General features: G+C 44.0%; 1 long non-coding RNA gene across 1 annotated transcript in view; it reads right to left on the reverse strand.

Annotated features, from left to right (window-relative positions):
• Positions 1-9103: 9103 nt before the first annotated feature.
• The window catches only part of LOC138849975 (uncharacterized), a 76848-nt gene continuing 58221 nt past the window's right edge, over positions 9104-27730 (reverse strand). The window contains exon 4 of the long non-coding RNA XR_011389314.2: positions 9104-9222. This is a non-coding gene — a long non-coding RNA (uncharacterized LOC138849975). The remainder of the gene's footprint in view (positions 9223-27730) is intronic.

Below are 27730 nucleotides of genomic sequence, written 5' to 3' on the forward strand. Positions count from 1 at the left end.
GCACCGGCATCCCATATGGGCACCGGGTTCTAGTCTCGGCTGCTCCTCTTCCAGCCCAGCTCTCTGCTGTGGCCCAGGAAGGCAGTGGAGGATGGCCCAAGTGCTTAGGCCCCTGCACCCGCATGGGAGACCAGGAAGAAGCTCCTGGCTCCTGGCTCCTGGCTCCTGGCTCCTGGCTCCTGCCTTCTGGCTCCTGCCTTCAGATCAGCGCAGCTCTGGCCAACTGGGGAGTGAACAAGCAGATGGAAAACCTCTCTCTCTCTCTCTCTCTCTCTCTCTGCTTCTCTTTCTCTCTCTTTCAAATAAAATAAATAAATCTTAAATCTGTGTAACTCTTTCAAATAAATAAATAAATCTTAAAAAAAAAAGAAAGATGATTGCTTGAATGATTAAGTTCCTCCAAAAGACAATGGTCCACGGAATGTGATCTTCAACCACCACAGTAAATAGTGGATCTTGCAATGTATTTCTTCAGTTTGACCTAGTAAGCTTTAGGTTTCTTATTTTCTCCCTTCCTGTGGTTCATATACCTCTTAAAAGAGGCAGGGGTATCAAAGACCAGACCCCTGCATCACACCCCTGACTCTGGCCACCAAGACTCTTCCCATCTTCCCATGCCAAGGACCTTAACGTAACACCAATTATATCCAGCATTTATGAAGCATTTACTGGTTAACCTGTTTGGGCTAAGCATTTTTACACAAATTACTTCATTTAATACTCATTATGGCACCTTGAAGCAAGTATTATCTTTATTGCCCTATTTTTAAAGATGATCAAACACTGAGAGGTTAAGTAAATTTTCCCAGGCCTTAAAGGTAGTGAGTGATGGAGCAGGACTGAAATCCTGCTGGCTCAGCACAAATCCTTTCTCTTGACCACCACATAGTACAGCCTTGAAAGAGAAGTCGTCAAAATGAGCTGCCCCTTGGACATTCTTTCCTTCCCAGGCTAGATCCTCCCATCACTCATTTCAATGAGTGCAGAATGTAATGTTTCATATGCTCATTGATCTTATATTTTCTCCCTCACCCCACACACCATCCACACCTGGTAGTTATATTTGAGCTTCATCAATTTGCTCTAAAACATTTTTGTGATCTATTAAGTTTTCATTTTGTTGAAATATTCTATCACTGGTTATTTAAAAATACATGGGAAAACTAAGCAAGGAGATTATATAAATATACGAATATTATTCTAAGCAGATTGAAAAGTTCATTTGTAATAGCCAACTGGACAATGAGTTTTATCAGTACATATGCAGACATATATACACATATGGGATCTTTTGTTTTCTCTATCACTAAAGTAGGATCACATTAATTAATTTATGCTTTGTACATACAGAATTAGAGCTATCTTAAAATATTTATACTGAATTTCTCATCCAAGTTGTACTTTTCATCTTTGCTACAATCTGGCTCAGTTAGTCCCCAGCACACAGGGTAGAATACCTTCCCATGCACTGGGCTAGAAAGTTAAAGGTTCCATTTCTCAAATCTCTTTGCAATTAGGGATTTCCATTGAACCAGGATTCCCCCAAGAAAACATTTCCCGTCATACCCAGAAGTCAAAAAATGCCAATAAACAGAGTCCTACCATCCATGATAATGGAGATATTTGGTTTTCCTAGAGCCACTACTACCTCAAGAGTCTTGGTTTCTAATGTCCAGCTGCATAGTAGAAAATGAAATAGAGAAGTCTATCTATATTGTGCATACCCTTCAAAACTTATTTCCTGTATCATTGCTCTCCACCATGAATTTTCACATTAAATATTTTGATCTGGTCACCTTATCTTTTTGAAGCTAAGTTCCTTCTGGTACTGATGGGTTCTGTAATCTCTTTTCTTGCAAGCTTATCTCAGAAGCCATTATCTTCCCAAATAAGTGAGATACAAAGAAAGGAGTTGAATGCAAAATCCTTTATTTGTCCAAAGGCACCTTAGCATTCATCATCTAGAAGTGTAGATACCTGTAAGAAACAAATATAGCAGTCAGTTATACATCATTCATTTCTCATTCATTCAAAAATATTAAATGAGTGACTCTTCCAGATGTGGGGTATATAATCCCTGCAGTTGAGGAGCTCACAGATTAATGAAAGAGACTTAAGAAAACAGACAACATGGAGAAAGAGGAGTAGAGTGTGCCAGGCACTCAGTCTAGCCTTGGGGGTGAGGGGGGTCAGAACTAGGTTTCCCTGAAGGAAGAGCATCCTAGGTGACAAAATGAAGGATCGTTAGAAAGGTAGTTCTAGGTGGCAAGAGCAACATGTGCAAAGGTCCTGAGGCAAGAGGGTATTGAGAGTAACTCGCACAGTGTTCATTTCAAACTGTCGTTGAGTAGGAAGACGGTGTTGTATCAAAGCCAAAGACAAAGAGTTAAGCAGGTTCCAGATTGCAGGATTTGTTAGGCATATTTGATGTGAACTTGATCTATTTTAATTATAATGAAGAATTTGTGGCAGAGTGTATTTTGATCAGAGGAAGAGTAAGTTGAAGGATAACAGAAGAGCAAATGGGAGAACGATTATAAGAACAGTAAGGCAGCAAGGGAAGAAAATATTCCAGGAGATGAGATGAAAACCTCCAAAGGAGCCAGGGCAGAGCCAGTTTTGACAACTATACAAGTTGACACATAACTGGTCCCAAACTTTTGGGGGCAGATCTAGGGTTCAACGTGTGTGCAAAATGTCCGAGGAGCCAGAATGTCCTTCACAGCTTCGTAGATCTGCCATGTGCTGCTGCCACAGACAGCAGGGACTCAGCAAATGTGCCCTTCACAGAGCTCACCCACTGCAGGAGAGAAGCGTGTACCTGAGAGAACAGGAAGCCCAAGACCTTTTCCCAGTAGGGAGAGCTCAGGCTGCACCCCCAGACCTGGCTTCCAGAGCCCGTTGTCCAGTAGACAGGGAAAGTGTCCATCTACAGCCTCAAGACAGGAAAACCCAACATAGGGTGCTGAGTGGGAGAAGCAATGGCTAATCAAGTCTCCATTCTCTATTGAGAAAAATGTCCCCAGCACAGCTCACGCACAGACCTAGTCCACACCACTGGATTGAAAGTGATATAAAATTAAAAAGCCTTTTTCAAAGATCTCATTCCAGAAAGCCAAAGCCAAGTAAAATATACAATTACTTCCAAGACGAAGGCCTCTCCTGGCAAGCTTTCCCATTCTCCAGCTGTATGTTGGGGTCCCTTGTCTCAATGCATTAATTGACTTTTAAATCCACACTTGATTGTTTCTTGTATGGGAGAACCCCTCCAAAATCTGAAAGCACGAAAATTTAAAACTCCCTCGCATACCTGGCACAGTAAGACCCTTGGATCTTTGAAGCTCTAAAATCCAAAGGATATTTTTGTTTAACCCTTGGCAGTTCCAGGCAGCAGGGGCAGGCTCCATTCCCTCCCCAAATTGTTCGTCACGAACAGCACACGTGCAGGCAAACTGCCTTGGGTTTGAGTTCCAGCTCTGGCAGTCACTAAATGTGAGTCCTTAGAAACTCACTTGCTTTCCCAAGTCTCAATTTCCTTATCTCTAATGGAGATGGTGATAATCCCCTCCCGTTGGAGTTGTTGGGAGGCTAAAATGAGTAAAGCAGTGCTAGTGTCAGAGGACTCACTCACAGCCAGAGCTCTACACACAGCAGCTCACTGTTCACCTGCTTGGTTATTTCTCTGCTGAAGGGAAACCCAGCTACAAAGGCTGATGCAAGAACACTGAAGGTCATAATTCCCATTGGATTATGATTCCCACTGGCACAGCAGCCCTCAGGGGTGGCTCCGTGATAGTGCACAAGGAATGGCAAATGAAAGGAGATGATTCCAGGAGCAAATGAGTGTCAACCCATAGATAGCCGTGCCTGCTTCCCATACAGACATTCATGCACTCGATAAGTCCCAAGCTCACTTTCACATGCTGTAAAGGTTCATGCAAGAGACGACCTAGCTCCATGCTCTGCTGTGTGACCCGAGCTGCTTATTCATCCCTCCCACAGGGAGACATCCTGGCAGTGAGTTGAAGTGAATTCCAAAGGTGTCATGAAATTTCCTTCTTTTCCTCTGGGTTGTTTCCTGATGTAAGTCTTACATTTCCCCCTGTACATCTCCACCTCCTTCCAGGAAACAGTAAATGATCGAGTAAAGTTTTTAGGGTAAAATCATGTACAGAGCTGCAGTGTGTTGTAAGGCTGAGCTCAGGGGTCATGAATTTTAGTGCAGGCTCCTGAATGGGAGAAAGAGCGCAGAGATCCATTCCTTCTCATCCAATACCCATTGTCAGCAAGGAAATAGAACAGCGCCCAGCTCAGTAACAGGCACAGGAGAGATACTCAATAAATGTTGCTTCAACCAACCTGAACTGGAACATGAACTCTGCTGAACTACACACAGCCTCCTACTTGCACATGCTCCAGCGTACCATTTCAAAAGAACGAAGTAGGGATAATGCCACAATGTGGAGAAATCTCAAAAACATTCTGCTAAATCACCAAGCTACGAGGCCTGAGTCCATCAAAAAAGGGCCTGTATGCTGTGATTCCATTTACACGAATATCTGAATAGGTAAATCCAGAGAGACAGGATACAGATGGGCAACTGCCCAGGACTAGAGGAGGTGAGAATGGGGAGAGATTGCTTAATGGGCACAGGTCTCCCTTGAGGGTGATGAAAATATTTTAGAAGTACAGAAGTGGTGGTTGCACAACACTGAAAGTGTTCCAACTGCCACTTACACTTTAAAGTGACTAATTTAATACTAAATGAGTTTCATCTCAATTTTTAAAAAACAAAGCCTGTGTTCTAAGACCTACTTTGAGTGTTTCTGGTTTCCTCTAAACTTCATTCATAGCACTCACTAAAAATCTCTCCTACACAGCAGCCACATATCATCATTACATATAGAAAATAAATAGCACATCAGGTTTTATGTTCTGGAAGAAGGGAAATCAAACTCAAGGACATAGAGAAAGGGATAGAGGATGATGGAATTGAGGTATTGACACTGCTACACATAAATCTTCAGTCAGAATTTCTACCTGGTTCCTAGCTTACCAATGGCAGCAAAAATTTACTTTTCATAACTTTTTATGATTTCTTTTTCATGTTTATTTGAAATGCAGAGGGACAAAGAGAGACAGATAGGCAAGAAATCTTCCATCCGTGGGTTCACTCCCCCAATGCTCAAGGCTGGGCCATTCCAAAGCCAGGACCAGGAACTCCAGCCAGGCCTCCAAGTAGAGAGCAAGGACTCAAACACATCATTATCTGCCTCCCAGGATGCACGTTAGCAGGAAGCTGGGCCAGAAGCAGAGTAGCCAGGACTCCAATCAGACACTTCAATATGCAGGTGCCCAAGCAGCCATGCAATCCTCTGTGCCAAATGGCCGCCCCAGTGATAATTAATGAATACATGAACCTCAGACAACATCCCTCTTTATCAATACTCTATGAAGTAAAGTAGAAGACATTAGAGAGTGGCAAGAATAATACTGAAATCAGAGTGAAATCACGGTCCTACAGATTCACCATCCTGTCTACTTTCCTACTGTTAAGGAAAAATCATCATATCCAGCTCTCTCCTGAATTTGTGCCATCCTAACAGTTAGTATCAGGAATTTTACATATAATGCAATAATACTTATATTGATATTAACCAGAGTAGGAAGAACAATTTCTGAGTACTTGCATATAAATTGTCTCATCCTCACCGTAACTCCACAAGGTAGATGCAATGATCCTTCTTTTTCAATTGAGGAAACTTGGCTCACAGAAATTAAGTAGTTTCCTTCAGGTCACATTGCCAGGAAGGCATGTCTAGATATTCTTATTCAAAGTCTAATGCTGTGTTCATTACACCATATTGGTCTTCTATGTCCTTCCATTAATCTTTCTTTTTTTAAAAAAAAAATTTATTTTATCTATCTGAAAGACAGAGTTACAGAGAGAGGTAGAAACAGAGAGAAAGGTCTTCCATCTGCTGGTTTACTCCTCAGATGGCCACAATTCCTGGAGCTGTGCCTATCCGAAGCCAGGAGCCAGGAGACTCCTTCCAGTCTCTCATGTAGGTGCAGGGGCCCAAGGACCTGGGCCATCCTCCACTGCTCTCCCAGGCCACAGCAGAGAGCTGGATTGGAAGAGGAGCAGCCAGGTCCCGAACCGGTGCCCATATGGGATGCCGACACCTCAGGCCAAGGCTTCAACCCACTGCACCACAGCACCGGCCCCTCCATTAACCTTTCTTGAAGTTCCTTTCTGGTTCCCTCTAGATAGATGGTACCTCCATGCTGATGTCTCTTGCTCAGTAATTCTTCAAACTTTGGAGTTGTGTTTTGTTTTGTTTTGTTTCCTTCATCCTTTCCTCCAAAACTCACCTGTCCTTATCTTTCTCTTAGGACCCTGCCAGTAAGAGCAATGTGATGTTTTGGAAAGAGTGTTATAAAGAATCAGGAAGTGCAAAACCAGGTTGGATACCTGGATTTGCAATAGATTAGCATTGTCGATACACAAGCTCTAGGGCGATCAGTGTGAGGGAGCTCACTCAGTAAGGTTTTAATGCCTGCTGATGGCTGATAAGTTAACGGTGTCTGCACTTGAATTGTGGACCTTCAAACCCTTAAGAGACTAACTCCAAGCAGCACTGCAGACCCTTGGTAAGCTAATGTGAAAGGAACTGATGGAGAGGTGATGATGGCGTCTCAGGAAGACTCTCAGAAATGCCTCATCAACTGGCAGGACAATCTGCCCATGCATTGAGACAACTTTGCTGCACAGGACTGATCCACATCCACACAGCAACTTTTACTCTGTGAAGATTCTCTAAAACAAATAATTCTGGCCGGCGCTGCGGCTCACTAGGCTAATCCTCCGCCTTGCAGCGCCGGCACACCGGGTTCTAGTCCCAGTCGGGGTGCCGGATTCTGTCCCAGTTGCCCCTTTTCCAGGCCAGCTCTCTGCTGTGGCCAGGGAGTGCAGTGGAGGATGGCCCAAGTGCTTGGGCCCTGCACCCCATGGGAGACCAGGATAAGTACCTGGCTCCTGCCTTCGGATCAGCGCGGTGCGCTGGCCGCAGCGCACTGGCCACGGCGGCCATTGGAGGGTGAACCAACGGCAAAGGAAGACCTTTCTCTCTGTCTCTCTCTCACTGTCCACTCTGCCTGTCAAAAAATAAAAATTAAAAAAAAAATAAATAAATAAGTAAAATAAAACAAATAATTCTCCACGACCACCACCAAGGCACAATGAGATCAGAAATCAGAAAAAGGAATGAGGTTGAAATGTGGGAGTCGGTTCTCCTGGCTAAATAATAAAGTGGAAGAGTCCAGGTTACTGCCATGGATACAGAATGCCAGGGCTAGGAGAACAACTGACACATTTTCTGGCTATTTCCCCTATTTCCCAAAGAGAAACTGAGGTTCAAAGAGTTAAAGCCACGTGGCCAACTCCCTCACAATTCTTCCCAAGTCAAAGCTCATTCTAGTGTATCCTGCTGTCTCTTTATATCTCAGAAAATGTAATTCACCACATTCAACCCACCAGACTTACATACCAGGAACACCTGCACCTTCTGGGGCATGGGGCTCTTGTTTCCTAACACATTGACAAGCCAATCTAACTCTCCAGGCTTTCAAACACTAGGAATTTCACAAAAGACAAAAGGATCCAGTATTACACTATTTCACATGAGACTCTAACAGAAAGAGGCCTATACGTAATAATAGAATCTTCAAAAGATGTAGAGAACAATTCTTCTTTCGTGTTTGTTTTTTTATTGAGCCTTCTCTTCATTGAACAAATATCCATTGAGCATAAGGGCTCTCCAAAAGTTCATGAAAATGGGTATTATGAAAAAACACGAATTTTACGAATTTTTATACCAAAATAAACATGCTGTACTTCCACTTTGCCACAAACTTTTGAAGTCTTCTTGTATGGACCAGGTTATATGCTCAGCACTAGATATGCGAGGGTGACCAGACACAATTCCTACCCTTCAGAAATTGTCAAGCAGTTGAAGAAGATGATACTTCTGAAATCTCACTACTATGTCACTTTAAAAGACTTGGCAAAAACCTGCGACAACACAGAATTGAGCAGAAAAGATTTACTTGATAAATTCATTTATTCAACAATGACTTTGAGGGAGACCCAATGTCTGAGTTGTTTCTGAAGAATAAGCAGGAGTTTGCCAAGTGAAGAGGATGAGAAAGGACACTCCTGATCCAGAAAGTATGAGGACTTAGGGTGGGCATTTGGTCTAATAGTTAAGATGCCTGCTTAGCTGCCCATGTCCCATCTAAGAGTACCTGGGTTCAATTTCTGGCTCCTGCTCCTAACGACAGTGTCCTGGTGAGACAGACCATAGGAGGAAGCAGTGATGGCTTAAGCAGCCGGGCTTCTGTCACACATGTGGCAGACCTCAACTGAGTTCCTTGTTTCTGATTTTACCCCTAGCCCGGCTCCAAGCTCTTTTTGGTGTTTGGAAAGTAAGCCAGCAGAAGGTGGCCTCTGTGTGTGTGTGTGTGTGTGTCTAATAAATAAATATCTGAGAACTCAGTATGTTCAAGAAACCGAGGAGAGTTCCATGAAACTGGAGCATAGATTGCTTAGGAAGACTGATAAGAAATGGTTCCAGTCACCTACTGCTGCATGACAAACTACAGCCAAAACCAAGGGACTTAAAACAACAATTATTTACTCTAGCTGATGATTCTATGGATTGAGAAGTTGAACAGGGCTTAGTCAGGATACTCTTATGTTCCAGAGGCATCAAGGAGACCACTCGTCAATATTCAGCTGGTAGGTTATCTAGCCTGTAGAGTCCAAAGTCAGTGTGTCTGGCACTTTGGCAAGGTAGATAAAGAGCTGAGCAGAGAGGAAAACATCATTGAAGCTCCTGTGCCTATCCCGTCAGAGTGACTGAAATCCCCACATGCATCTCTGCTCTCCCTGAAAAAAAAATATAGATTGCAAGATACAGGAAATGGAATACATACTTTCTTAAAGCCTGGGTCAGAAATTTCCAAAATTTCACCTTCACCACAATATATTGGTTAAAAAAAGTCACAAAGCACCCAAAAACAAGGAAAAGTCACACAGACCTTATCTTTCTATGGGATAATTGCTACCACATTTAATTCACCACAGACATAAATCTGGAGAAGAAATTCAGAGTCGATCAGAAGGATCTCACAAACCATCTCTAGGGATTTGTGTTTGATCTGAAAAAAAAAAAAAAAGAGGATTATTTTCCTAAAGAGAGAACTATGCTTATTAGAAGAGATTTAAGGATAATTACTCCCAAGATGCAGTGGAGGATGGGTGAAAGGAGAGTCAACTGGCCAAAAGACCACGGGAGAGGCTACTGCAGGAGTCCAGCTGGACACAGTGCTTCCTGATCCCCAGCAATCCAAAGGTCTGTTGACAAGGGAAGAGGAAAGACTGTTCTGTGGTTTGGACATAGGTCTTGGTGTCCAGGCTTGACTCCAGAATGACATAGGGTAGAAACCTAATCCAATAGAGGTGTTTAGGGGTAGACCTATTAGGAGGTCCTTAGGTCACTGGAGGTATGTCCCTGGAAGGCAGTTCTCATGAAAGGCCTGGTTATAGAAGCCAAGCTGGGCCCAGCCATTCTCTCTCCTTCCTGCTTTTCCATGTGATCCTTCCTCCACACAGGCACACGCTTTACCATTGCCATCTCCTGGCCTCACCAAGTGGCCAAATAAATGGGATCCTCCCCAGTTCAGACTACAAACTTCCAAAACTGTGAGCCAACATAAACCTCCTCCCTTCATAAGTAATTTCTCCTGAATATTTGTTATAGTGACAAAAGGTTGGATAATGCAGACTGTCTCTTGACTTAGCAACCAACTGTGACTAACACAATCCTGTGAACAAGATTTGCTGATCACTTGGAATAGAAGGAAAGAAAAGCAAAGTGGGAGTTGCAAATATTTCTAAGGTTTCTATCTTGGGAGATTAAATGGATGATGATCCCATTAGCAAAGACATCTACTGGTAGCTAGTTATGTCGAAGACTTCCTGCACACGGTGGACTTACTGCACTTATAATGCCCCTTTGCTCTTTTCAGTGCCTCTTCTTCCTCCCTGCCACCTTCTGTGTCTCTCCCAACCCCTTACCCTACACACGGATAGAAAACTTATGTGGAATATTGTGTGTGTGTATGTGTGTGCGCTATCAGCTACTCAGCACAGTTCCTTATTCATGCATGTCCACTCTAAACCTCTAGCTTTTCATCTCAGTTCACAGAGAAGTTCAAGGCCAGCTGCATAAGAATTAGCCAGAGGAGCTTGTTAAAAAGTTCAGTTTCTAGTGGCCACTCCTGTGGATTCTGATTCATGGGCTTGAGAGACTGCCAGGCTAGAGAAGAACTGCAAGAAGTGACTGACTTCACTGGGTACAGAGGGTAGGCCTTAGAAACGTGTCAAAGGTGCTAATGGAACCTGAGCCAGCCCTGTTTGAACACTTCTAAACAACCTCTGGTAACACAAAGCCTCTGAACACGCAGGGTGTGGGGTTTGATGAGAAACAGGATGCTGGTTCCTTTCTAGTCTTTACTTTCAATGTGATCTTTTATCAGAGGCACATATGTTTTCAATACCTTCACATGTGGCTGCAGTTAGACCAGGAAACAAATTCCCCACTAGTTGAAAGGTTTGGCCTCTCTTTCACGCCCACCGAGCATCAGTTTCTATCCTCTGTTGGGGAGACCCCAGGGAAATAATTAATCAGCCCGCCTGCTTGCAGTACTCCCAGGGCTTGGGTCATAGGAAGTGCACTGTTCCCAACAGATGGCCCAGCAGTGGCCTGGAGACCTTCTCTCCACTCCAGCACCATCTCTATGGTCAGCAGTGCCCAGTTGGTTACTTCCATAAACCCCTCCCAACACAGGTTGGGACGCTAAGAAAAACCCCTCCCCCTCATTTCCCCAGGGCTTTTCCCTACTGGATAATTAATGTTTTAGGTCAAGACCTATCTAAGCACTTATGATGGGCAATTTCATTGAAACATCCCATAGACGCAAATTTAGCACCCAAGCAACCAGTCCCCATTAGCATCCTAGGTTTTAGCTACACAAAAGGCACATGGAAGCCCCCAGGACACAGACATCCAAACCCAGGCCCATGTGGTATGATGAAATCTAGCTAATTAACATATGCATCACCTCACCTCATTATCTTTGTGGTTAGCACATGTTCCAACCATTTTCTAAAGGCAAATCCAATCATGTCTCTTCTGAGCTAACCAGAAACACAATTCTCACCCTTTTCTGTGGGTGAGAATCACTCAGCAAGCTTGTAAAAAATGCTGATGTTTGCAAGACCCTTCCCCTTTAGATTTGGCATCTGCAATTTTTGCTGAGCCTAAATATTATTAGGTCCATGCACTACATTAATGAACAGCGCCCTGATGATTCCAAGGCAGATACTCGAAAGCTGATTGATTGTATCAAAGGTCACAATTATTTGCCCTCACTGGAGCCACACCTTTTGCCACGGGACTTTGCAGTTTTTCCCAGTACCACAGTACAGATTACTTTCCCATATGTTGAATCTCCACTAGCTTGGACCAATAAAATACTAACAAATGTGGCATGAACAGAGACTTCAAATAACACTTGAATGATTTTGCCATCACCAAGAGTACATGCTTAGGCTACTCTGACAAAGGATGAAAGGTAGTGATCATCCCAGTCATCTCAGCAGAGGCTATCTGAAATGTTCTGACATCCAGCCAATTCCTAAACATGGGGATGAACCAAACACCGAGCCAACATTCCCAAATATATGAACAATGAGCGCTCAGTGTTGTGTGCTACTAAGATTGTGTGATTGAAATGTGGCAATGTTATGGCAACATATCACTGATCCATGGCTTGAAGATGAGAAGAAAACACTGGTCTGACAGTATCACATCCAAGTTCCTCAGGACACCATGCAAGATCATCTTCTACACCTCTTCAACACTACATCTCCATCTTCTTGGCCCAACACAGCTGGCATGCACCTGTGCTCCAGCTGTGGTAAAACATGGAAACAGGGCTACCTCACATTCCCTTTGCCCATGCTGGTCCCTCTTTCTTTTTTCAAGATTTATTTGTATTTATTCATTTGAAAGTTGCAGCAACAGAAAGAGAGGGAGAAGAAGCGAAAGAAGAGGAAGAAGAGGGAGGGGAGAGAGAGAGAGAGAAACTGCCATCTTCTGGTTTATTCCTAGATGGCCACAACAGCCAAGTCTGGGTCAGCCTTTGAATGTCATCCAGGTCTCCCCCATGGTTGGCAGAGAACCAAGTACTTGGACCGTCTCCCACTGTCTTCCCAGGTGCATAAGCAGAGGTTGAATCAGAAGTAGAACAGCTGGGACTCGAACCAGCACTCCAATAGGGGATTCCAGTGTCACAAACGGTGGCTTCAGACACTTCATCACAATCCTGGTGCCTGTTCCCACTTCTTGAAATGCATTGCAACTCATGCATCTCTTCACCTTTCACAGATTTTTCCTGAACAGCCAACTTGTACCACCCCTAATGGCTCGTGAATGACTCTATTATTAACACTTGGTGTAGTATTTACTTACGTAAATAAATACTTCTTACATGGTTATACTAATAAAACAGAAACTAGGTCACAGGCACATTGGTGTCACTAGTTTTCAGTAAGCCACCATTCAATGAACAGTTAAATGCTGGTTTGGAAAGAACTGGAAAAGGTCACCAAGAACTTGTTGATCGATGAGTTTGAAATTATCTGTCGAAAATTTCAACTAATCATGAGAGATCATCAGTAGAGTAGCTTGAAACCACAACAGGTAAATTTATGACCCTGCTGCTTACAAACTATCAATCTTGGGCAAGATTTTAATCTTCCTGAATTTTTTTTAATTTGTTGGATTGCAACAAAAACTAAATAAGATAATGAGTATATAAGCTTTTTCACAGAATAAGCACTTCAATTATGCTAAATGTTCATGCCAATGTTTTTATTTTTAAACCAACCCATCATTTTCAGCATAAAACAATTTTCTGAAAAGCCCCTGAATTTGGAACAGTAAAAGAAAATGAAAACCAAAAGCCAAGAGGGAAAGGTGACTCCAGCTGCAAGACCACAGTACATGCTCCTATGTATGAGTTGGAGAACATGACCCTGCTGACTTTTATTTAAAAATAGGAAGATGGTGTGCATTTTTGTTCTCCAAAGATATTGCAGACTAGACATACAGAAAGACAAAGATACTTCAAAAAGTTCACAAAATAGATAAAATTAAGGATAAGTTCATTTTGGAGCAAAAAAAAATTGAAATCCATGCATACAAATGATCTTCTTCAAAGAGATCTTGGAAAATGCATATTATGAAAAATAAATCATAGATTTCAGGGCTGGCGCTCTGGCACAGCAGGTTAACGCCCTGGCCTGAAGCGCCAGCATCCCATATGGGTGCTGATTCGAAACCCAACTGCTCCACTTCCAATCCAGCTCTCTGCTATGGCCTGGGAAAGCAGTAGAAGATGTGGGAGACCAGGAAGAAGCTCCTGGCTCCTGGCTTCGGATCTGCACAGCTCCAGCCATTGCGGCCAATTGGGAAGTGACCCAATGGATGGAAGACCTCTCTCTCTCTCTCTCTCTCTCTCTCTCTGTCTTTCTCTCTCTGCCTCTCCTCTGTCTGTGTAATTCTGACTTTCAAATAAAATAAATAAATATTAAAAAGCATAGACTTCAAAATGTGATGTATCAAAATAAATTTGATTAATACAATTTTCCCACGAATGTTGGAGTACTCTCTCATTCCTCCCAAAACAGAATGACTTAAAGTTTTAGCAAAATATTGCAAAGGATCCTTTTTCAGAAGCATGGTTTTGTCGATGATAATGTCATCCTTGTGCTTTGGACACTGAAGGCAGCATCCATAAAAGAAAACAACAGATATATTTGCCTCATAAAAATTAAAAACATTTGCTTTCCCCAAGATTGTGTTAAAAGGTTGAAAAAACAAGCCACCATTTGAGGGAAAATAGTTGCATGTTTCCTGACAACCATATCCAGAGCATATGAAGGACCCTCTAAGTAGTCTGAAAACAATGGAATTTTAAAATGAGCAAAAAATGTAAGCAGACATTTAATAACGAAGATATGGAAGTGGTAATTAAGTACATGGAAAGACATTAGTAAAGTGCAAATTAAAACTACCATGAGACACCATTGCACGTCTTTTAAGATAGCTTAAAAAGTAAATAAACACCGATATTATCAGATGTTAATGAGATGTAAGGAAATTGGATTTCTCATTCTTTGGTAGGAATATAAAAATGATATGGCTACTACAGAAATCAGTCTGAGGGCTTTTTTAAAAAATTCTAAGTATATACTTATGACATAACAATATAATAGCATGCTTAGGCAGCCACACTAGAAATATGAAATGTATGTTTACACAAAAACATAGTGTTGGGGATCAGAGAACAACAGCCTAGTAAAGTGGCATTTTTTTGACATGATGAGCACGTTGATCTAAAGAAAATTAAAAGATCTGAAACAGAATCAAGGAACCCTCTAACCTGTCTTACTTCTCCCCCAAAAAACCCAGAGACTTTTTGCAAAGTTCCCATGTAGTTCTCAACTCTGGGCCCAACAGTGAAGAAAAAATTATCTATGGTCCCTCCCCTGAGTGTTCATGGACTAAGTCAGTGTCTATTACAGAAAGATTGAAGAGTGCCAACACACCTGGACAGACTGCTGTCAACTTTTGTCACACACCATTATTCCCAAAGTCAGCCCCATAGAGAATCATTTACAATCCATTGTCCTTCGGGCCCACCGGATTTCGTCCCATGCCATTGTATGTTCTTCAGGCCCAGGGAGTCCCTAGAAATCACTCACTCTGTCCCTGACATTGCCCTTCCTAGCCTCTCCTATGAAAAGGCTGTATACATTGCTGAATCACCTTGGGACACAGGTGGCCACACCCCTGTGGTGCTCCTGTGCTCTGATCTTTCCCCCTTTGCACATTAAGAAGCTTGGAAGCCTTTTCTCCTGCTGATGCTATCTATTGTTGGTTCATTCCAGCAAACCTTCAGAGGGCAGATGGGGAATTTCATGTCCTCCCTACAATAGCCTTGCTCATTCAGCTACACATTATCTATGGCATCTTGCACAATACAATGACAAAGTTGAGTTTAAGAGACAGAAATGGCATCATTTGCAAAGCCTGCAATGCTTACCATCCAACCCTTTACAGAAATGGTTTGTCAACCTCTCGCATATACAGTTCTAATTTTTCACCACTAAAAAATAATGCTCCAATGACACCTTCATGAATAACTTTCTATTTCTTTTGGATTATTTTCTTGGGATAAACTCCCAGAAGTGAGTGAGTCAGAGGGTGTGAGTATTTTGATAGCTCTCTGCACATGCTGCCAAATTGCTTCCCACAAGGACTGGACCAATTTCCACAGGCCCCAGGAGTGGGTAGGGATGCCAGTTTCCACGCGTCCTCCTCTGATGACATAGTATGTCAGCCTGGACTGTGCTGAAGCCTTACCCACTCCCACCCATGGAAGTGGCCACGTGTGTGCATCTCAACACAGTCAGTCTAAGAGGAGCATATTCCTCAGACACTGACTTTGGAAATAATGAGCCACAACCTAACAGTTTCAGGGCTGAGGTTTGTCATTTTCAGTTTCTGAGATGACAAATACCTCTTGAGACCATTGTTATCTTAATAGAGCCAAGGCATGCATGGTGTCATAATCTCAGTTTCTAGAAGTAAATTAATAAAGTCTCTCCATTCCAGAGATGAACATAACTTAGAAGTCAAATGTTGGGACCCACATTCTGGCCAAGCAGGTTAAGCCACCTCCTGCAACACAGTTATCCCATGTGGGTGCTGGTTCCTGTCCTGGCTGCTTCATTTCTAATTCAGCTCCCTGCTAATGGCCTGAGAAAAGCAGTGGAAGATAGCCCAAGTACTTGGGCCCCAGCACCCACAAGGGAGACCCAGATGAAACTCCTGGATCCTGGCTTCAGCTGTTGCATCCACTGGGGAGTGAATCTGTGGATAGATCCCTCTACCTCTTCCTCTCTTTCAAATAAATAAAATGAATCTTTTAAAAAAAAAAAGTCAAATGTTGATCAACCTTTCATCTTTCCCTGCTATGGCCTGAATTATGCCCCCCAAAATTTATATTATGAATGTGATGGTATTAGGGAGTGAAGGCTTTGATAGGTGATTAGGTTGGAGCTGCTGGGATGGGATCTGTGCCATTGTGAGAAAGAATATGAGAGAACTCTCTTTTCCCCCTGCCATGAAAGGACACACATCGCAAAGCCAGCCAGCAGGTCCTCACCAGGAATCAAATCAGCTGGCACCTTGAATTTGAACTTCCCAACCTCCAAAACTGTGAGAAATAAATGCTGATGTTTAAGCCACCCAGTTTGGTATTTTGTTATAACAACTTGGACAGACCAAACCTTTCCCAATATTCTCATTTGAATGTGAAGAAACAGATGTCCAGTGTAATCGTTTTATTCTTTTTTTTTTTTTTTTTTTTTTGACAGGCAGAGTGACAGTGAGAGAAAGAGAGAGACAGAGAGAAAGGTCTTCCTTTGCCGTTGGTTCACCCTCCAATGGCCGCCACGGCCGGCGCGCTGCGGCCGGTGCACCACTCTGATCTGATGGCAGGAGCCAGGTACTTATCCTGGTCTCCCATGGGGTGCAGGGCCCAAGCACCTGGGCCATCCTCCACTGCACTCCCTGGCCACAGCATAGAGCTGGCCTGGAAGAGGGGCAACCGGGACAGAATCCAGCGCCCCGACCGGGACTAGAACCCAGTGTGCTGGTGCCGCAAGGCGGAGGATTAGCCTAGTGAGCCGCGGCGCCGGCTCGTTTTATTCTTCAAAGTCACATGGCTAATAACATGTATGACTAGACTCCTTTCAAGTGTTCCTGCCATTATCCTCTGTAGTTCATTGGTGTCATTGGCCATACTGACAATATCAAGCCCCCCCAATAGATTTTCCATGGTTATGCACAAGGATAAATTAACCCAAACTGGTGAAATTTGAGGATGTTAAAGCATGCATGAGCCTTGAAATTACAGATCTAAACAAGGTACTTGAGCAGCCATGAATGCAAAGAACAGAAACTGTCAATCAACCACGAGAAGGCAACAACCTGTCACTTCAAACCCTTGTAGATATTGGCACAGCATGCCCAACATGATAGGGAGGGGGCAGAGGGGCAGCTCAGGGAACAGGCAAGCTGATTGCTTGGGTACCAGGTCCATGTCTGCACAGCACAGGGCTCACTGCTTTTCATTCTCTGTGTTGACAACAACTTACAAGTCGATGTTGTCAGGCAACAGCCAAAGCAAAGGCCTGATTTTCAGCCAGTTTAGGAAGCCAGGTTCGTCATGTTCTTCTGACAGTTCTGCTAAGATTTCAAAAGTCACAAATGCCTCTCTAGAAGCAGAGTGAGGGCATTTTCCTCCCTCCCCAGCCCCACAGTCCTGCTGTCATGAGACTCCTGCCCACAGCCAACTTTGACAAGCTCTGGCAGGAAATCAAAGCAAAGAATCCCACAGCCCAGCCCCCAGAGCTTGCCAGCCCATACCCTTCCAGCTTCCGCAGACTGGCATTAGTAACCACAGGCACGTTTCTGCTTTGGAGACCCCTGAATCCTGCACGAGTCTCCTCTGAAACGTGTCCAGGAACAGCAGCCGAAACTGTAGACTTCTGTTCCCACTGTACGGATTTCACTGGACACTCCACTTGAAAAAGACCTCCTCTCCCTTGGACCAATCTGTATACAAAGGCAGCAATTGAGCCTCATGCATGGCAATCGAAGCCTGGATTATTGAATATCAAAGAACTCTAGGGGGTACCCCAGCCCTCTGGCCTTCTCCTCACCTGGCTCCCTGGACTGCCTCCTGCCCAGTCTTTGACAGCTTCTACTTGAATCTCAAACCACCCTCTGGATTGGTTCCTCACTCATAATTAAACTCAGAATGCCTCTGGTTCACAAAGGAGGCTTAGTCACACTGTGTTCAACACATGTTCACTGAGCACCTGTTATGTACTAGGCATTCTGATTATCACTGAAGATTTCAAATTAGTAAGACTCAGTGGCTGCTGATAGTCTAGACATTGAACAATAGACACAAGAAGTCAGTTTTGTCTACACCCACAGGCAGAGCTGTGTATGTGCAGGAGCCCGGAACTGCAACTAAAGTGCTGTCTCTGTCTCTTAGGTCTCATTAAGCTCAGAGGATGGATGAGGTGAGGTAGGGAGGCCGTGAGTCTAGTTCTCAAGGCTGGGAGAAGCTGCCCTAGGCAGAGGGCTGGCATCTACAGTAAGAGCCAGGAGCCAACCCACATTTGGATCCCCATAGAAGCCCCTGCCAGGTAAGGGAAGGCTTCCACAGAGCATTTCCTGTGTTGGGCTCCCAAGTGGGTTCCCCAAGAGAGGAGTCTTAGAGAGAGGAGCTTTAGGAAGCAAAAGAGCCATTTCCATAAAGACCTCACTGAGTCACAACACAAGACTGCCTACATGAGACAGAAGGGATGAGAACTGGCCTCTGGGTGGAGGGAAGGAGGCCTCCCATCTCCTGAGTGGCATGGCAAGGCTTCTGCAGCCACCCAGCTCTGGCCCTCCAGGGCTCAGCGAGATGGGTGGGCCCAGCAGCAGACTCACTGTAGAAGAGACTCAGCTTCCAAGGCCTAAGCGAGGGGACATCATCTCAGGAATCCAGAGCAGATCAGGAGGCAGGAGCCCAGCCAGCAGCCCAGCCAGGATGGAACTTCTAACCCCACAGAAGCCACAGCCATCACTTCTGGGAGCACAGACAGGATTCTCAGGGTGTCTGGGGTAAGAAGGTCAGGGCCAGAAAAAATCCCATTGCTGCTGTTACTGTGATGTTGCTTTGTACCCTCAGCCTGGAACATTCAAATGGCAGCTAGGTACTCTTCCATGTATTACAAGTGTGTCCCAGCCCTGAGAATAAAGGAAAATTCAAAGAAACCCCGCCCCCAACTCCCTGCGTTCCTAGGATGTTTGATGTTTAGCGGATGAGGCTAAGTGCCAGGAATCCATTGCAGTGATGGAAGAGAGACACACAGAGAGGAGTGAGGCAGGAAGGGAGCTGCAAGGGTGGGAAAAGAGGTCTCCAGAACCGAGAGGGGCCCTGCATTGAAAAGAACATGGAACCAATTTGCCAGCAAAGCAGCACAGAGCAGGAGCCTGGCAGGGCTCAGGTTTCCTAAACCTCTCTGAAGAAATCCAACTTTGTGTCTCCACTAAGGACAGGAGAGCAGACAGCCTGCGGGGTGACTGGATGCCAGTGTCACAAGGCCTCATCTCTCTGCCCCACCTCTAAAGGCTGTGAGGCATTGCCTGGGGGCTCTGATTGGGCTCTCGCCGGCTGGAAGCTCAGATCTGAAGGAAGACATGCTCTGGACATAGTCCCTTTGAGCTGTTATCCCAGCCTTCAAAGTCAACCATGTAGGCCTTCTGAAGAGGCCACACTGCCAGGAGGCCTGAGCTGGAGGCTTTGCTACGGCAGGAAGCTAAAAGGCCCGCTGACCAGCCAAGAGCGCAGTCAGCTCCAATTCTGACCAGAGCCTGTGCAAACAACACACTCCCTTTCATTCTTGGTGCGAAGAGCGGAGCTTTCCTCAGATTTTGCTCCACCGATTTCTCTCTCCCACAGAAAAAGAGGAACGCTTTCTTTTCCCAGCAAAATAAAAGTTCTTCCTGGTATTGGTGCAATAATGGAGCCCAGAGCAGGCAAAGGGTCATAGCGGGCCTGTGATTGGAAGCCAGGGGCTCACAACTGAGTCTGTTCTGCTCGTACAATTGTTTCCCCTGGAACTTTCACCTTTCCTCCCAGAACAACACCCTCTTTCTCAGTTGCAGGCAATTCCGTAGAGTCCAAGAGCCTCGTCCAGTTCATTTCCATACTGCACTGGGCAGCGTTGGGCCAAAGCCCTCGTGGGAATGCCTGCCACATGGAATGCAAGAAGGCGCAGAAAGGCTCCAGTCACAAAAGGGATGCTCACTCTCCCCCATGTTAGTAGTTGGCAAACTTTCACCATAAGACAACAGAGAGGCAATATTTTAGGCTTTATGTACCAGGAAGCAAAATAAAAAAATTATGAGGGCTGTGTAAATAACAGGAAAATAAACTTCCAGAATTTTTCCAACCACTTATAAATGCAATAACCATTTCCATCCAAGAACAGGCGGCATCCAGATTTGGCCTCCAGGTCACTAATGGCCAACCCCAGCAGGTGTCCTCCAGTGCTCCGTCTATGCCCATCTACCTTCTTCATGGTTCAGATAATGACTGACTGAGCACTAGATTATTAAGATGGGGGGAGGGTAAGAGGCAATGACTTGCCAGCCATTTAATTTTCAAATCATTAAATGTTCTTGTTCAACCTATGAGTATGTTCAAATTTCGGCTGCAAACCACTCACCCACACAGAATCAAATTTAATTTAATATTTGACCCACAACAGCTGAAACTAAGTTTAAAATGTGTACAGAATAAATAATAAAACCACAGAATTTTCACCTAAGGATACTGAAAATCTAAAAATCCTAAGTTATGATAATAAGTAGTCACCCAGAACCATCTCTGTAAGCCATCAGAATAAGGAAATAGCACCACTATAGGTTGATCCTGCTCTTTAGACTCAAGAGTTAAGTTTCCTCCATCACCCGTGTTTCCTTGGACAAGTTACTTAACCTCTCCAAAACCCACTATCTTCCTTAGTAAAAAGAAAATGCAAGACCTGTGTTGTTGCAGTACTAAAAATAATACAGGAGAAGCAACAGATCTTTGGATATCTGCTACACTGATCTTGGCAGATGAGATATCTTGTTCCATTATGGGATATGTGATGTGGTTGGGCAGCCCATTCTTCCCACAAAATATATTCTCCCACTTGCTAGACTTTCAAAAGTCTTCATGTTTCTCAGTCCTTTGGGTGAAAACATTAAAAACACACTCTAGTCAAGTTTCGCTGATTTTAACACTATCTAAATAAGAACTCCATGTGTATATGATCACATTAGATCCGTAAACCCTGGAAGGTGATAAAATTAAATGTTATCTCCCTTTTGCAGTCAAGAAAACAAACCAAAAAATTAGGCTTGAAGTCAGAAAATCATAGGTCAAATGTGCCTCATGAGTTTTGTGATGTTGAGTTTCTTATTTGATCCCCCTTATTCTCAGTTTTCCAATCTGTAAAGTGGATATCTGGTATTATAAGAAGGTTTTATTCAGAATGCTTGGCACAGTATCTGGAATATGGTAGGAACCAATATATTGCTGGTTCAAACTGTATAGCTAGATGACAAAAATCAGACTTCAGTGGAGTGCATTGACATACACTTCTTCAGACCATTTGTAGTGACACAAAAGTCTCACAGTCTGTAAAAGTGATTCTCAGGGAGTTGGTAAATTCTTTGAGTCCCTGAATATACAAAACTTCTACTAAATCCCAGGGTTTGCTGACTTATTGGAATGTATTGGTTAAAATAATACAGTCCTGAGGTCTCAATATTTTCCACCTTTCCATTGAAAGGTAGAGAGGCCTGATGCTTCTAGAAGATTCTGCCCAGTGTGGCCTCACTTCATCGTGACTGGCAACTCATAGGAGAAAATACTTTAACTCCTCTCAGTAATGACTTGTAGGAATGCATTTTTAGAAATTATTTATTTGGTAAAATTTTTATGAGCAACTACTACATTCTAGGCAAGACACAACAGGTACAAAAATTCATAAGACACAGATGATGCTCTTGGTCTGGTGGATGAGACATATTTGCAAGCAGCAACAATGCAACATGGTAAAATTTATAATGAGAAGATTGAAGTGCTGTGAAACTATTCTCAGGAGAGACAAAGATTGCTCACAGGAAAAAGCATTGATCTGGGTTGTAAGAGATGACAAAAAGCATGTCAGGTAAAACAAGGATCTCCAGAGACAGAAAATTATGCTAACAAAGGCCCAAAATGTTTAGGGGAAAGTCAATCATGTGCAACTTGAGGCATATGACTTTGTCTGCAAATAAAAGAAAACCATAGCTCACTATGGTTTAAGTGAGGAGGATATTTTACTTGATTATCTAAAAGTACACAGTGAGTGAGCCTGGATCGATGGATTCAGCTACTCAGCAGCCTTTTCTTTTCTTATGCTGCATAACAACACCATTTCAAGGTTTCACAGTTTTGCAACAGAATATATTTATTTCTTACTCATGACACTGTCAGTTGGGCTTGACTGGGCTCTGCTGGACTCAGCTGGTCTTGACCATGCTCGGCTACTCTCACCTCAATTCAGCCCTTATGTCTTCTCATCTGGGGAACCCAGACAGACTGTTCTCAGAGTGAAAAACAGAAGCAAGAGCACCCCATTCACAACCCAATCACACTTACAGCTTCTGCTCAGAAAGAGAAAATGAAATATCTACTCATAGCCACTGGCACAAGCCCATTACTTGTCCGATGCCCAAGTCAGTGGTATGGCTCAGTATGGCAAAGGTGAGGCAGGAACAAAGAGCTACAAAATCTAATAATAATAGAATCTATCACTTCTGTGGTCTGAATGTTGGTACCCCCAAATTCTTATACTGCAACCTAATACCCAATGTGATAGTATTAAGACACGGGGCCTCTGAGGAAGTGATCAAGTGCTGGGCACTCTGCCTTCATGAATGGGAGGATTGCCCCTACAAATGATGTGGAAGGGAGTTGCTTTGCCTCTCCTGTCATGCAAAGATGCAGCAAGAAATCACCGTCTATGAGGAACAGACCACCAACAGGATTCGATCCTGCTGGCACCTTGATCTTGAAGATCTCAGCTTCTTGAACTGTGAGAAATAAATTCCTGTTGCTTATAACTTATCCAGTCTAATAGGCTTTTGCCTTTGCAGCCCAAATAGACTAAAACAATCACCATCATCCAAAGCCTCTGCCTCTCTGCTCAGCCATCCACAGTGCCAGCTTTGTCCTGAGGCTGTGAGTGGGAACTAGGACTGTAATCTTTGTTCACCTCCAGCATGAAATGGAAAACACTGTTTTCAATCTGATGGGGCCATTTTAGAACATGTGAGGTCCCTGAACCAGGGACAGTCATCAGAAACTGTCAGGTACAGAGTGGCCAAGACTAATTAGGATGTATCCATGGAGCTGGGGATGAGGTCACCCTCCTTTGAGTCTGGAGTGATTACCTGAGTGAATCAGAATTGTGTTAGGAAGGAAGAAATACAAGGGGATGAATTCTGGGTCAGCAACTTGCAATGTGGCCCAAACATGTGTGTTAATGACTCAGGTTTAATTTTTTAGGACTCAAGGAACCTGTAGTAAGAAGATCTTGGTCGGCGCCGTGGCTCAATAGGCTAATCCTCCGCCTTACGGCACCAGCACACTGGGTTCTAGTCCCGGTCGGGGCACCAGATTCTGTCCCGGTGGCCCCTCTTCCAGGCCAGCTCTCTGCTGTGGCCCGGGAGTGCAGTGGAGGATGGCCCAAGTCCTTGGGCCCTCCACCCGCATAGGAGACCAGGAGAAGCACCTGGCTCCTGGCTTCGGATCAGTGTGGTGCACCAGCCATAGCACGCTGGCCACAGTGGCCATTGGAGGGTGAACCAACAGCAAAAGGAAGACCTTTCTCTCTGTCTCTCTCTCTCACTGTCCACTCTGCCTGTCAAAAAAAAAAAAAAAAGACAAGATCTGATTTTAGAAGAAATGATTCTATCCTCATTTCCCTCCCACCTCTATGATCCCCTCTCAATGCCCAAGGTGGACACTACACCCTCCTCCTTTCAATATTTTTAGCCTTCCATGATCTCCCTTCTGATCACCTCTTTATCTTCATCTAATACTCTCTCACCTCATTAAACTGCCCACAGTCCAGCCACTCTATACCACCACTCCAAGGCTTCCTGCACCTCTGTGCCTTCTTCATCCATGCCATCTCCTAGCCCCTTTCTTGCCCAGCTCTCTTCTACTCACGTGACAGCTCTGGTTCCTTTTCTGATCTTACCACTCCCTTTGCTCTCCAACATCATGGCAACCATCCCAGTGCTTTGTAAGTGCACCCTCAGTTGCCTGTTTTCCTCAGCAAACTGCTGCTCAACAGCAGAGACATTAGCTTCACTATCTGTGCGGCCTTTAGCATGTGTTGATCAAGTGAATGAATGAGACAAAGAGAGATGAATTTATTGTGTTAAGGTCATTCATTTTTTCATAACATTAGTTGAGAATCTACTGTGTGTCAGGTATTACTTTGGATGTTGAGGATACAGAATGGAACAACACAGAAAACAAATAGAATCTCAAGTGTGAAATGTGCAGTCCAATCATTTGTTCCCTCATAGTCATTCCTTCTTTCAGTTAAAACACACACACACGCACACACACACAGACAATACTGGTTTAGTATTCCTGTCTCCTTCCCCTCCCACCCATCCCCAAAATTTTAAGCAATGTGAATTGCTTAGTAAATATTTGTTGAATTCATGATATATTGACAGATGGCTAACTACAAAATGCGAGGCATCAAAGCACAGAGTCTGCCCTTTCAAGATGTTCTGATTCATCCCAACTGGTGAAGAACAAGTTAGAAACAACAGTCAACTCAAGCAGTAGCCATCACTCATCACACTCCTGTTTATCAGGCACTATAGACATTTCCTAGGTCAAATTTTTTCAGCAAGCAGGCAGCTCATGAGTTTTGCTGAGGCTCCCACTACCTCATTCCTGAGTCTCACAGCCAGTGACATCTTCAGACCTTCCCTGTCCAACACAAGACAAGAGCCAAGAGTCTCCTTTCACACAGAAAGCAGAGGTTCCCCTAAGCCCAGAAAAGTGCATTCCAGCCAGCACCAAGGGAGTTGAATGTCCCCCCGGGGGTCCCTCAGGCTCTAGTGAACTCCTTCCAACGGGAAATTCCTGAAGTTCTAACTCTCTTCTGGAAACTCTGACACAGAGCTGTGCATGTCCCCCAGTGGTGACACACATGCCACTGTCATCCTGTGAATCCCCATATGGGGTTTTGAATCCCCTTTGTGGGGGAGAAGAGTAAAACTGAGTGATTCTCCCAGACAGAGCCCTCTTTGAAACTGATGGGAAACCCCTATCTAAATCCAAATTCCCCCAACACTCTTCTGCTTCCCCTGAGGACTGCTCTGTCTATATTCTCCGATTCAAGGACACTAGCTCAGGCTCAAGGGGTGCATGCTGCCTGGACAAGGAGTTCGGATATTTATTTCTTGGAGTCAAAGTCTCATAGAAGTAAAAAGAAGATTAACGTCAAGACCCACAACAGCTCCTTACTCAACAGCTAAGAAAACTGAAAATCCACATATTAGTTTGCCATGGCTGTCAAAACAAAATATCAGAGGCTGCATGACTAAACACAGCAATGTATTTTTTTTTTCATGTTTTGTGGGCTAAATGTCCAAGATCAAGTTCTTCAGAGGTTTGTTTTCTCCTGAGGCCCCTGTCCTTGGCTTCTCTCTGTCCTCCTTACATGATCTTGTCTTTGTGAGAGTGCAACCCTAATTTCTCTTTCTTGTGTCTGAATTTCCTCTTCTCTTAAGGGCACACTAATGGGCTCATTTTAATTTAATCATCTCTTTAAAGGTGCTGTCCTCAAATACAGTAACACTCTGAAGTAGAGGGAGTTGGGCTTTAACAGGAATTTGGGGGAACCACAACTGAGCCCACAACCCCAGGGAACTCACAGACGCCCCCAGGCCTTCTGACAACTGACTTCCTTCCAACATCTGAGTCTCAGAGAAGCAAACTCAGTGCCGCTCTCACTCTGATCCCTTGTCCCCCATACTCTTCCATTTTCTTCATAATCCTCATTGCTTCCACCATGAGAACAGTCACATTTAAGGCTTTGGAGGGAAATCCAAACTCTGTATCTTGGCTAAAAAATCCCCAGTAGTATATTGTCCTTGCTAGAATCATTGCCATCACCCTGGGTTCCTGTCTGTTCCTTGAAAGAACTCCCAACATCATTCCCACCTGAGAGTCTTTGCACTTGCTGTTCCCTCAGCCCAGCATGCCCCTTCCTTGGATATCTCTTGCCATTCAGATTTATTCTTAAATATGACCCCTCTGAAAGGCCTCCCATGACCAGCCAACATAAAGCCACCACCACGTTTATTTTCTGCATAGCACTCATCACTACCTGACATTGTCCTTGTTACTCATTCACTCCCTTGTTCATGTCCAGCTCTGCTTCCACTCACTCTACCCTGCACCTAGATTGGAAATGATCAGAGAACAGAGACTTTCTGTCTTCTCCACTGTATCCCCTATGCTTAGAACTGTACCTCGTCTGTTACAAGTGCTCAAAAATGTTATAGAGTAAAGGATAGAATGAGTGATGAGCCAGACCAGAGCTTCTCAACTACTATACCATGGACAGAGTCATGGACTGCATGTTTTCCTAAGCTCCAATGGTGTGATATTTGGAGGTGGGGCTTTTGAGAGGTAATTAGGTTTGAACAAAGACATGAGAGTAGAACCCTGTGGTGGAATGAGTGCCCTTCTAAGGGGAGGGAGGATCAAAGTTTGCTCTCTCTCTCTCTCTCTCTCACTCTCTCTCTCTCTCTTTTTCTCTGCCAAGTGAGGGGGAAGATGTCATCTATAAGCCAGCAAGTGGTCCTTTCCAGATATCAGATCTGCCATTAATCTGACTGCCTGGCCTGCAGACCAGGAGAAATATTTGTTGTTCAAGGCACGTCATCTGTAGTATTCTATTACAGCAGCCCAAACTGCCCTGGGCATTGTAGGATGCTTAGTAACATCCCTGGCCTCTATCCACCAGATGCTGGTGACACAAAGCCCCCAGTCATGACAACCAAAAGTGTCTCTAAGCATTGCCAAATGTCCCCTGGAAGGCATAGTCACCCAATTGACAATGATTCCTTAAGCTAAGAGCTCCCAGATAGCAGGATCCGTGGCAGAAACATTATGATTCCTGTTGTCTCCACATAGTGTATGCTTCATAAATGTTTACTGAAGATAGAAAAACTAAAATTTCACAATTTGCTAAAACTCTGATGGACTATTCCAGACCCATTCTTGCAATAGGATTTGGCCACTTGTTATTTATGTGCTTTTAAGTAACTCACTTCTCTAAGCCTTGGCTTCCACACATGTTAATAGAAATATCAAAAATCCCTACAATGGGACCATGCCTTCTAAACCTTAAAGTATGATATAAAAGTGCTGCCTATTATTGATTAATTCCCAGGCTGTGCATTTACTATCTCATGTTAACTCTTGCTTAACATAACTTCAAAAGAGCATGACCCCTCCTCATTGCCTAAAGCTCCACTTCGGTATTTACCTGACACATTCCCTCCCCTCCCCAGAAACTGGGGAACTTTCCAGATTTTGCAAAGCTCCTTCCCTTCCTCTAATCTTCTTCTCTGTAAGTGCAGACTCACAAATGAGGTCTCTGTCTTAAGCAGTTCATAGGCAACTTTGTCACAGGGAGAACTAGGTTGTTTGTGATGTCTCTACTCCACAATCTTCAGGAAAAAAATGTCCAACTTAAATATTAACCTTTCTTTATGACTGATGTCCCCAGCCCTTCCTCAAGAAGCTCATCTTTCGTCTATCAGCCAAGAATACCATCTTCAGCTCATCTGGTGTCACATGAGTGAATGGATTGTCCATTCTAGCTAGA

This window comes from Oryctolagus cuniculus, chromosome 6, assembly GCF_051225735.1.
Source record: "Oryctolagus cuniculus isolate XC-2025 breed Fujian yellow rabbit chromosome 6, ASM5122573v1, whole genome shotgun sequence".
NCBI classification, from domain to species: Eukaryota; Metazoa; Chordata; class Mammalia; order Lagomorpha; family Leporidae; genus Oryctolagus; species Oryctolagus cuniculus.